The following is a 12,500-nucleotide window of genomic DNA, read 5'->3' as shown; positions in this document are numbered from 1 at the left end:
CCACCGACGTGTGGACATGCCCTGACACATTACCAATCCCTATCCCAGCCATGGGTCAAATGGCCTCACTGCCTTGTGAGAGCCATGGAAATGGATAAGGCTAGGGGAGCAACCCCGACAGAAACGACGGAGTGGAGCCCCTTAGGCGGTTGGATGGCATACTTGCCTCCCTCCGGCAGCTCCTGCACCCTTGTTCGTCCCCAGCCGTCTCGACTATGTCTTGCCGTTGGAATTGGGTGGGCCAGGACGAGAGAGTGAGGCCGATGCCGCGCAAGTCCCCCTCACTATAATCCAAATCCAGCGCAAGTCAGGGTGTCAAACATTGCGTCAACACCAAGCCCTGTGGCGATGGGCGAGCGGCAAAGCAGCAGGTGTGGAAATCACTGGGAGCTGTAGTTGCAAACCTGCACACAGGCGGCCCAAAAACTGGTCGTACTCCATTCGACCGAAGCAGCGAGGGGGTGCAGGCAACTGGCTGGCCGACCGAGCAGTCCTTTTCAGGATCACTCTGCTCGCCTCCATGGCATGAGGACGGGGCGATAAAAGGAGCCCTAAACATAGCTGCTTCACCATCACCCCTGGCCAGCATACCGCGGCTGGCGGGGTTTCCCTCACAGCGGTTGAGACATGAGAAAGAAAGGGTTGGTGCTTACCTTAGCATCATGGAATGTTCGTACTTTGCTCGACAACACCAGAGCTGACCGACCCGAGAGAAGAACTGCTCTCGTAGCAAGGGAGCTTGCCCGTTATAAGGTAGACATCGCAGCCCTCAGTGAGACTCGCCTCTCAGACAAGGGTCAACTGACAGAGTCAGGTGGCGGCTACACCTTTTTTTGGAGTGGACGCAGCAGCAAGGAGCGCAGAGAGGCTGGCGTGGGCTTCGCCATCAAGACTGAGCACGTGAGGAAGCTGGTCAGCATCCCGGACGGCATCAATGACCGGCTGATGAAGATGCAACTCCCGCTCAGCAAGGCAAGAACCGCCACACTGATCAGCGCCTACGCACCAACCATGACTAACCCCAAAGATACCAAGGACCAGTTCTATGAAGATCTGGAAAGCCTCATCTCCGCTGCTCCACAGAGAGAGAAGCTCATCGTCCTCGGCGACTTCAATGCCCGCGTTGGCACGGACCATTCCACTTGGGACCGGGTCCTTGGCCACTATGGAGTGGGCAAGTGCAATAGCAACGGCCTACGGCTGCTCAGCCTTTGCGCTGCACATGACCTTTCCATCACCAACACCATGTTCCGCCTACCCACCCATAGCAAGACGTCGTGGATGCACCCACGCTCCAACCACTGGCATCTGATTGACTACGTCATCATCAGGGCAAGGGACAGGAGAGACGTAAGATTGACCAAGGCTGTGTGTGGTGCCGACTGTTGGACAGACCACCGCCTGATCATATCCAAAATGTGCCTCTACATCCAACCCAAGAGGCGGCCTCAGGGCCAGAAAGTCACAAAGCGCCTTGACCTGGAAAAACTTAAAAGTCCAGATGTCATCCATGAGCTACAGGAAGCAATCAACGACAAGCTATCTGTCCCCCTCACCATCTCGGACACTATTGAAGATCAGTGGGCACACCTCAGAGACTCCACCTACTCCATCGCTCTCGAAATCATTGGACCCAAGCAAAAGAAGCACCAGGACTGGTTTGATGAAAATGACTCTGAGATTCAACCCCTCTTGGAGGAGAAACGCCAACTTCTCCGTGCACATCAGAGTGACCCCAAATGTTTTGCAAAGAAAGCTTCCTTCATCAACATCCGCAGCAAGGTGCAGGCCAGACTCCGCTCCATGCAGGATGCCTGGCTCAGCGCCAAAGCAGATGAGATCCAGGAGCATGCCAATAGCCATGATATGAGGAAGTTTTACGATGCGCTGAGGGCTGTCTACGGTCCCCAGTCCTCTAGCTCCTCCCCCCTGCTTAGCTCCGATGGAACAACTGTCTTGAATGGCAAAAAGCAGATCCTTGATAGATGGGCGGAGCACTTTAACAATGAAGCCATCGACCGACTACGCCAGGAGCCTATCAACGAGGAGCTCGACATCCCACCCTCGTCAGAGGAAGTAAGCAAAGCCATCAAGCAACTTTCCTCTGGGAAGGCCCCCGGCCCCGACTCAATTCCAGCAGAAGTATACAAAGCTGGTGGACCTACACTGCTTTTAAGACTGACAGAACTCTTCCAATCCATGTGGGAGAGTGAAGAATTACCCCAAGATTTTTGTGATGCTACTATCGTTCACATTTACAAACGCAAGGGAAATCGTCAGTCATGTGACAACCACCGCGGGATATCCCTTCTTTCCATCGCCGGGAAAATCCTGGCCCGCATCCTTCTCAACCGCCTGCTGGTGCACCTTGAAGATGGTCGTCTTCCCGAGAGCCAGTGTGGCTTTCGAGCGGGCCGCGGGACGACTGATATGATCTTTGCTGCACGCCAACTGCAGGAGAAGTGTGTCGAGCAGCACCGGGGCCTCTACACCATGTTCGTCGACCTGACCAAGGCCTTCGACACTGTTTGCCGAAATGGCCTCTGGCGGATCATGGAAAAATTTGGTTGTCCAGACAGGTTCATCGCCATTGTCAGGCAGTTCCATGAGGGCATGACCGCTCGTGTCCTGGATGACGGCGACCCCTCAGAGCCCTTCCCTGTGACCAACGGGGTCAAGCAGGGCTGTGTCTTAGCCCCGACGCTCTTCAGCATGGTTTTCTCTGCTATGCTCCAGGACGCTTTCAAAGACAGTCACTCTGGCATTGTCATCAAGTACAGATGTGACGGGAAATTGTTTAACATCAGGCGAATGCAGGCAGTCACGAAAGTGAGGGAAACCATCATCAGAGACCTTCTCTTTGCCGATGACTGTGCCCTTAATGCCCCAAATGAGATAGAGATGCAACGTCAAATGGACGGATTCTCCACCAGTTGTGACAACTTTGGTCTCACCATCAGTACAAAGAAGACAGAAGTTATGTACCAACCCGCCCCAGGAGATGCATACCATGAACCCGGCATCACTGTCAAAGGGCAGAAGATCCATGCTGTGGAGCAATTCACCTACCTTGGCAGCACCCTCTCCCGCACTGCCAACATTGACATTGAGGTTAACCATAGGATCTCCACAGCGAGCAGTGCATTTGGAAGACTTAGAGACAATGTGTGGAAGAGGAGAGGCATTACACTCACAACCAAACTGAAAGTATACCGAGCAGTCGTCCTGACAACCCTACTCTACGCCTGCGAAACTTGGACGCCATATAAAAGACATGAAAAACAGTTGAGTGGCTTCCACCTCAGATGCCTCCGTAATCTTCTCAACATCCGCTGGCAAGACAGATTTCCTGACACAGAAATCTTGAAGCGCGCGGGGCTCCATACCATCACCACCATAATCCGCAAAACCCAGCTCCGGTGGGTAGGCCATGTCTATCGCATGCATGACAGCCGAATCCCCAAACAACTTTTCTATGGGGAACTCAGCCAGGGAAAGCGGAATGCAGGGGGCCAAAAGAAACGATATAAAGACTGTCTGAGAGCGTCCCTAAAAGACTTTGACATCAGCCCCCAGTCTTGGGAGAGTCGCGCTGCTAAACGTTCGGCCTGGCGTTGCGTCATCAGCCTAGGAGCCGACAGGGCAGAGAATCAACGCATGACACACGACCAGCAGAAGCGCAAGAGGGGGAAGGAGAGAGCTGCCGGTTCACAGCCTGCCGATACCGCCTTCACGTGTCCAGAGTGTGGAAGAGTCTGCCGAGCACGGATTGGCCTCATCAGCCATCTCAGGACCCACAAACCCCTGACGCCGAACTGATTGATACCTTGGTCATCGTCGATTTTGACGGACGAGCAAGAAGAAGAAGTGTGTGTGTGTGGACTCGACAACAGTTGGGCCGATTTTTATGAAATTTCACACAAATGTACTTTAGCTATCTGACAGTGTTCTTAGATAGGTTCCGTATTGGAAGGTCTCCGATAAGTCTCGATAATTGATAATCGAACAAATTCGATGAAAGAAAAACAAGCGATTTTAACCAAAGTTAACACCTAATACAGTTAAACGCCATAAGCGCATTTGATAAGTTTTATTAACACACATGCAGAAAGGCTATGAATATAAAATTAAGAGTAGGTTCCTTTATATGACAGGAGCGCGTTCAAAGTGCATGTTTCTGTTTAGATCACAATTGAACCATGATGCGTGACTTTTGCATAGTAAACTTTAATTCAAATCATTATATATAAAAATATTTGTGTAAAATCAACAGTAGGTTCTCTACAGTGCAATGTAGACTACAATGTATTTTGGACTACGTCACTGCGAAGGAGGCATGTGAAGCTTCCTCGCGGTGCAACGCGATGGGTGAGGCAAGCTAGAACAGGCAATCAATCGCATTGATTGAAAAATGGTCGATTTCGCCGGTTTCGATGACAATAAAAATATGAGAGTGTGAAACATTCGTTGATCATCATTCAATTCCGTGCAACGTCGAGTCTCCCTGCTAGTTTTTTTTTTATATATATAAACGCGAGGGATTCCGATTGGAATCAATCATTCAACATTGCTAAACTTTCAAACAATAAAAAATGGCGACCTTGCTAAACGTTACAGGATCGAGTGACTCAGTTACCCCAAGGGAAATCATTTTTTTTTCTTTCTTTTTTCTTTTTTTTTTTTTTTTGAAAGGGGGGGGGATTTTACTGGAAATATTTTCTACGTTGTAATGTTTCATTAGGTTCTATGTGATTAATATTTGATTGTATTTTTATCGTATGTTAAGTCTTTTTTGTATTTATTATCATTATTATTGTTCTTCTTCTTTTTCTTCTTCTTCTTCTTCTTCTTCTTATTATTATTATTATTATTATTATTATTATTATTATTATTATTATTATCATCATCATCATTGTTTTTGTTGTTTTTTTGTAGTTTTTTTTTCTTGTTTTTGATGTCGCAATTTCTATGTCTGGCTTCCATTTTTCTGACGTCTTTCCTAAAAATGTGCGAACACGGCCATGTTTGTTTGTTTGTTTGTTTGTTTGTTTGTTCGATTGTTTTATTCTTTTGTGCCCTGAACCCAAGATCGCAAATCAACCGATATTTTCGCGTTCTCCTAAATTAGACATCTATAAACATCTGTTAGTACAAGACATCACCAGCATCAGCAACTATAATAATTCGCTAAGGAATGTTCGTGTTTGTACGTTCGTGCGTCCGTTATCACCCCAACCCCCACCCCCACCCCTATTAAAAAAAAAACAATTGGATTGCTGAAAATGCAATTATAACCAAATTAATTTGATGTCACTGTTCCTATTTACTTGTCTCCCCACGAGGACAGTTAGATACAAGGTTTGTTTTTACTGTGGGACACAAATCCAGCTCAATAAAAAGGGGCACTCTGGATAGCAACAAAAATTAAAATTGTCTCAGTCTAGAAGGATTTCTCCCCCAATAACCACGGTAAAAAAAAAAACGCTGAAGTGTTGTATCAGAACAGATACTACACTTTGTTCTTAGCCAAAATGCTAGCGACTATCATTGTCGGATGTGACGCTCGAATAAAACTATACTATCTTCACCTTCGAACTAATAAATAAACCTTTTGTTAATAAAATTTTATGTCTAAATATAATACATATGCATATGTTATTATTAGGGTTGTGACAACAGCATATTCTTTTCATTCTTTTGACTCTCAAGTATATATCCGACACAGTTAATCGACCGAGAACCACATCAGTTTACATAAAAATATATAAGATATTAACGGATATATACTAAAGAGTTAAAACAATAAAAAGAATATTCTACTGTCACGGCCATAGTTATCATATATATACAGGGTGTCCAAAAAGTCACTGAAAGGTTTTGAACTTAAATAGATACTTTATTTTTTATGATATCTTTCTGTAATTTAAACACAATCTGACTAACGTCTTCTTATATTGGCGACGTTTTTGTGAATGAGAGTGGGTGTTCTGCAGTCTATGTCAAGGAACGTTTGGAGAAGTTTGGTTTGACAAGCAAGACCCCAGAATAGTTAAGACTGGGCTCACGCGTGTTGGGATTACGAATCCAGGAGGAACAGGAGAAAACTGTTATGGCGTTATGGAAGTGACCTTCCAATAGTCCCCGATCGAATTGTAATTTCAGTATGTGCGAAAATGACTGGCCTTTTTTTAGGTTGTGGTTGGTTATGTGTCACCACGGCATTTGTAAAACAACGGGCAAACACTATGACAACAGGATGAGATGACAAAGTGCGAGACCCTCTTCTAGCATGGATGATCGAAAACATTTATTTGAGATTAAACCAAAACGATCCAGTGTAAGGTGACTGGTGTATCTGTGGAGAAGATGTTACAGTGTGGGTGGATGCTAGTTCCATTGCTACAGGTGTGATTGTGGAAAGCAATGGTTCCGTGGCGGAAGACGCAAACTGGCTTCGAGTGGTGCCTGAGGACAAACATATAAATTTAGCCGAGTTTGATACTGTGCTACGAGGTGTCAACCTTACATTGCAGTGGAAAGCCAAAACCATTCATTTACGAACGGACTCTGCATGTGTATATCAGTGGACAACTGGCACATTTTCCAGACAGACGAGAGTACGCACGAAAGTAGCCCCTGGATTGTTGATTAGACGTCGGTTCTCAACGCTCCGAGATTTGGCCTGACTGAAGATTAATGTGGGACTCGTTAAGTCTCACGATAAGAGAGATGACCAACTTAGTCAGGTACCACATCGATAGTTAAATGAAATTTGCAAAAAGACAGAACCCAGAGAACCTGTGTGTGCTGTAACCCAAGAAGAAAATGTTTCTCAAGTTTTTATTTTTTATTTTTATTACATTTTCACCCCAAACAAGGTACATTGCCACTATGGTGTAAGGGGGCTACTATCAGGGGCAGCAGCTACTGGGGCACTATGTTGGGATTTGGGCAGCAAGATGTCGGTTCACGTTACACTTGAACTTCTGCATGTCAGTACAGTTGGAGAAACAGGGAACTGGAATGGAATTCTAGAGTCTAGCGGTTCTGGGGAAGAAACTACTGGGGTAGAAAGATCTTCTACATCTAGGGATCTCTACTGTGTGGGGGTGGGATTTAGCTGCCTGTCGAGTTTGTCGAGGGTGTCTACGTTGTGGGGGCACAAGTGTCTGCACTTCGTCAGAGCATTCGCCATTAAAATACTTGTAAAGCAGGCAGAGGGATGCAACGTTTCGTCGATGGGACAGAGGCTGAAGCTTAGATGCCAGTTCAGGCTCTATCAGATTGTCTAGGAGCGAGGGACTAGCAGAAATTCATTGATCCAGCGGACATCCCGGTGTGAAGAGGACGTTGTATTTTTTAAAGATAGTCAACCTATTAATAACTGCAGCTGAAGTGCGGGCGGTGGTTAGGGATTGTGCAAAATGTCAGTCCATAGATCCAATCCTAATGCATTGGAAGATAGGTAGGCTTGACGTTTCTGAAAATTGGAGCAGGGTTGTTATGGATATAACACATTTCGGCGCTCAGTTGTACCTAACGTCGATAGAGTGTGGCCTTAGCAGTTGCACCAACAAGATTCTGCTAGCGCCATTAAGCAATTAGAGATTGTGTTCTGTGATAGGGGGCTGCCAATTGAATTGCTTACCGATAATGGCGCAGCGTTTTGCGGAAAGATATTTGCTGAATTAACACGAATGTGGGGCGTGCACATTCGATTTCGGTGCGCCCACGTACCCCTGAGAAAAAATAATCGAGAAGTCACATCGCACAAGAAAGTGCATTGCGGCAGGGACAAGGTGCAATATCTTGGAGGCGGTGTACTTGCACAACGTAACGCCTAAAGACGACAAGACAGCTACGACTTCACCTGCGAATGTACCATACACCTATATGATCCGTGTCAAGGGTATTGATTAAGTGGTGGAGTTCGGCAATGCAGTTACTAGTCTGTACAAGGAGGGAGATGCAATTGGGTGAAGCATCTGCGGGGAAGATATATGACGCTGTTCAGCACGGGTCTCAGTTGATGGAATATTGCGCAACATTAAGGATGTTCGCTCAGCATGCCAATATGATTGCTTAATCCGTGACGAAATTGCCTCATCAGGTGACGAAGCTCCACTGTATGAACAACCTCATGAAGAAAGCTCCTCAGAAAATGATGCACCCAAGGATCCAGAGCAGGAAGAGTTCAATGATGTAACACGCGAAAGCACCACTGTAGAGGTTTCTGGGCTTGCGCCATTAAGAGGAAGTACCTGGGCAAAGCGGCCTGCCCAGAATTGTCATTTGAGAGATCCTGAAGCCCTCAAGAATTGTATGCCAATGTCTAAGTCTGTGTTGAGTCATTGCGTTTGGGATCGTGTCGAATCGTCGGAGATGTTGGGATTCGAATCAACGAAGTTGTTCGAGATCATGTTGTATCGAATCATTGGGTCCGAATCGACGGACTTGTTCAGTGTCGTGACGTGTAAAATGGACGGAGTTGTTCGGGATCGTGTCGTATAGAATCGTCGGAAGTGTTCGGGTGCGAACCAACAGTGTTGTTCGGAATCGCGTTATGTAAAATAAACGGAGGTGGTTGGGTTCAAATGGACGGGGTTGTTCGGGATCGTGTTGTATCGAATCGTCGGAGGTGTTCAGATTCGAATTCACGGTGTTGTTCGTGATCATGTCGTATCGAATCAACGGAGGTGTTTGGATTCGAATCGATGGTGTTTTTCAGGGTGGTATTATGTCGAATCAAGGGAGGTGTTCGGATTCGATTTGACGGAGTTGTTCAAGATCGTGTCGGGTCGAGTGGACAAAGTTGTTTAGGACCGTGCTGCCGCGGGTGATAAATTTTTGTTCTCTCTTCGCTTGTAAAGCAACATTGTTCGTTGAATTTTCATTGAAAAAAAAAGTAAATTTTTTTAAATCAATTCTTTTTAGCTTTAAAAGGTCAAAAAGAATTTGCTTAAAATTTGTTTTAAATTCGTTATTTGTTTTATTTTATTTTATTAATTTTATTTATAATGTTTTTTTTTAAATGTTCAACTACCGTGGAATTTCCGCGGGTTCTGCTAATTATTATTATTATTATTATTATTATTATTATTATTATTATTATTATTATTAGTGGGACCTGTGGAAATTCAACAACGGTATTTTTCATATGTAATATATTACGACTCGGTATTATATGGAAACTCAGCGTGAATGGAGATCCCACAATATTACTATAGCCCTCTTGTAAAACTCTCTACCATGCTAGAAAGTTACTTACGCTTGAAAGTATCCTGTACCTCTACAAAGCTACCAGTCCACCGTGTATGGAGTACTGCTGTCACATTTGGGTTGGTGCATCTGCTACTAGTCTCTCTAGCCCCTGGACAGTGTCCAAAAGAGAGTCGCCAACCTAATGTCCCGAACTGTCATCTAAGCTTCAGCCCCTGTCCCATCGACAAAATGTTACATCCCTCTGCCTGTTTTACAAGTATTTACATGGTGGATGCTCTGACGAACTACATGCCCTTGTGCCCCCTCGACGAAAATACCCCCGACAGACCCGGCAGGCAGCAAAGTCCCATCCCTACACAGTTGAGATCCTTAGACGTAGGAGAACCTTCTACTCTAATAGCTTCTTCCACAAAACTGCAGGACTTTGGAATTCTCTCTCAGTTTTCTGCTTCCCCAACTGTACTGACATGCAGAAGTTCAAGTGTAATGTGAACAGACATCTTTCTGCTAAACTCCATACATAGTTCCCCTGCAACTTAGAACCCGGATAGTAGCCCCTTACATCAAAGTGGCAATGTGCCTTGTTTGGAATTAAAATGTAGTAGAAAAAAAAATTAAAATTATTTTCTAAGTAATCTGGTTAATGTAGTGTAAGGTTATTACGGTTTATTTCCAATATTCTTACAGGAGTCTGTGACATATTTGCATTGTATCGACACTGACGCGAACGGAACCCCACGATATCATCACACTATCTTTACACAGGACAGATACTACCCTTGAATCCTAGCCAGAAGACCGAGAAGATATATTTTAGTTTCACGTACGGCCTAAAAGCAACGTCAATTTTTTAATTTAATTTTTTGGTTTTTTTTTTACATTGCGTTCTCGGTAATCAAGACATGCCATTCACAGGAAAGAGGATAGAAAGTGACAGCATACTACAAACATTAAATTAACGTATCTATGTATATCTATATACTAATTTTATGTTCGTAGTATGTTATCACCGTTTAGTCTCTTTTTTTTTTTTAATGGGATTTCTCGATCGAATAATTTATAATCTGGAAACCGCGACACATGTACGTAGGTAGGTACGTACGTTAAAGGTATTACGGTATTAATATATAGATTTTTATTATTATTATTATTATTATTATTATTATTATTATTATTATTATTATTAACAATAAATTATACAGATTGATTCATGTCGAAATCACCGTAGAATTTCTACGCGATCCGCTAGTAAAAAATAATAATAAATGAAGATACAGATCGGCATAGATGATGATGATGATGATGATGATGATGATGATGATGATGATGATGATGATGATGGAGGAGGAGGAGGAGGAGGAGGAGGAGGAGGAGGAGGATCAGATAAAGGAAAGTCGGCTAATACTACAATCGTTTTGTCGCGTCGCCGAGGACAAGTCCGATAGACGAAGTGGCGCAATCGGAAAAGGAAAATATAATTCCAGCTGAGAGGCGACCCCGTAAGTGTCACACCCTTTCACGGCATCCTTCTCTTTTTAACCCCCACCCCACCTCCCATTTACCGCCAAGCGAGTTGGCTTCTCATCACCCTGAAGAGCGTTCGATGTGGATGATGCGTGCGAGAACTCAATACGGACAGAGATCGTGAAAGTGCTGACTATATTAACAGACATACAGAAATTTCATCCTCTATCTCTCCTCCCCCTCGTTGATTATTATATGCGAGTGAAAAACAATTGCATATTCATAACTTCGGCTTGATTGTTATTAAAATCACTTTACAAAGCAAAATGAAGTTCAATATCAAAAAAACGTTATGTGTCGTGACTCAGTCTTTCTTTTATTGCTCCATCGTCTTCCCCTTCCTTTGAAAGGGACAACTTGTGACCCTTCACCGCTAACACCAGGGCTTGCCCTTTTCCTTTTCCATGGGTTGACGGCCACAAGGGTTTAGCTGCTACCGCCTCCACCTTCCCCTCCTCGACATCAGACCTCCGCTGTAATTTTTTTTTTATTTTCCTTTATTTTGTTTCCACATTGGGACTTTGATTAATTTCTTACTTTCTATTTCGTTAGTATTTTGGAATTATTCAATTTCGACGTATTTTTAAGCATTTTCTGCCCCCCCCCCCACTTCCACACCAAGCTTCACGCTAATTCTGTTTTTAGTTTTTACCTTCTTCATTTTCAATAAACCTGTTGATTTAACGACAAACTGTCTTCAGAGTTTTGATTTTTGGAGAAGTGGTTATACTTTCCATCGTAAGACTTAAAAGCACACTAAGCAATGGAGTGGAGCACGTAGTCTTTACGGAACGGAACATTATGCCATAACCCTCTGTATAATATTAAATTAAAGATGAGGAATAAAAGTTATATATAACTTTATTATATCACTAGCTGGCAGCCCGGCGTTGCTCGGTCGTACAATACGCTTAAACGTGATACATCAATTTATGCGGATTGCGTATTAATTATTATAGAATCAATCCTCTATTGATTATTACATATTATGAGAAATAATTTGCCCTGCGGACTAACTCGAAAAAAATATTTAAAAAATAACGATAATGTCGTTTATCAAATTCCGTCTGTATTTGTTTACAACATCACGTCAATTACTCTTTGGACTTGGCGATGAATGCCATGGAAAATCATTTCTGATTAATGTTTAGTTCTAAAATATGCAAACGAAGAAATGATTGAGGCGATTGCTTTTATCGTAAATTAAACTCATTAATAAGATAATAATTAAAATAAAATTATGAAGTTCGCCCGGGCTTGAACAGGAATCACTCGATCTGTAGTCGCATGCTCTAATCTATATGCTCTATATCTCCAGATTGTAATAAATCTGTCTTCTTGAGAAGAACTGATTTGCTAAGGTTTATTATCTTCCTTGACCGGTGTAACGAAAAATATTCCCCTGTAAAAAAGTATCCTTTTTATCTATATTTCCGATAGTTATCGGATGAATTTCTGTAAAAACATATCTAAGAACACTGCCAGACATAAATTAGCTTTGTACGAAATTTGAAAAAAAAAAAAATAGGCTTCTCTCGAAGGTCGACCTTATGCTGTCCTTTTTTTCTTTTTCTTTTTCTCCCCTTTTTCTTCCTGTGACATCAGCACGTGCACACTTGCCAATTTGCGTACGTGCTTTAACAGCTGCTGCTGGCAATATTTTTGCTAGACAGCTATTCTACGGCTGCTGCTGATTTTCTTAAACCCACCCATACGTGCCATGTTACAAAGAGAGCGCACTACTTCGTTACAGT

The sequence above is a fragment of the Euprymna scolopes genome, chromosome 40, assembly GCF_053919585.1.
Source record: "Euprymna scolopes isolate OS-2025 chromosome 40, ASM5391958v1, whole genome shotgun sequence".
In the NCBI taxonomy this organism is placed as follows: domain Eukaryota; kingdom Metazoa; phylum Mollusca; class Cephalopoda; order Sepiida; family Sepiolidae; genus Euprymna; species Euprymna scolopes.
The sequence above is the reverse complement of the archived record's forward strand: the minus strand, read 5'-3'. Positions refer to the sequence as shown.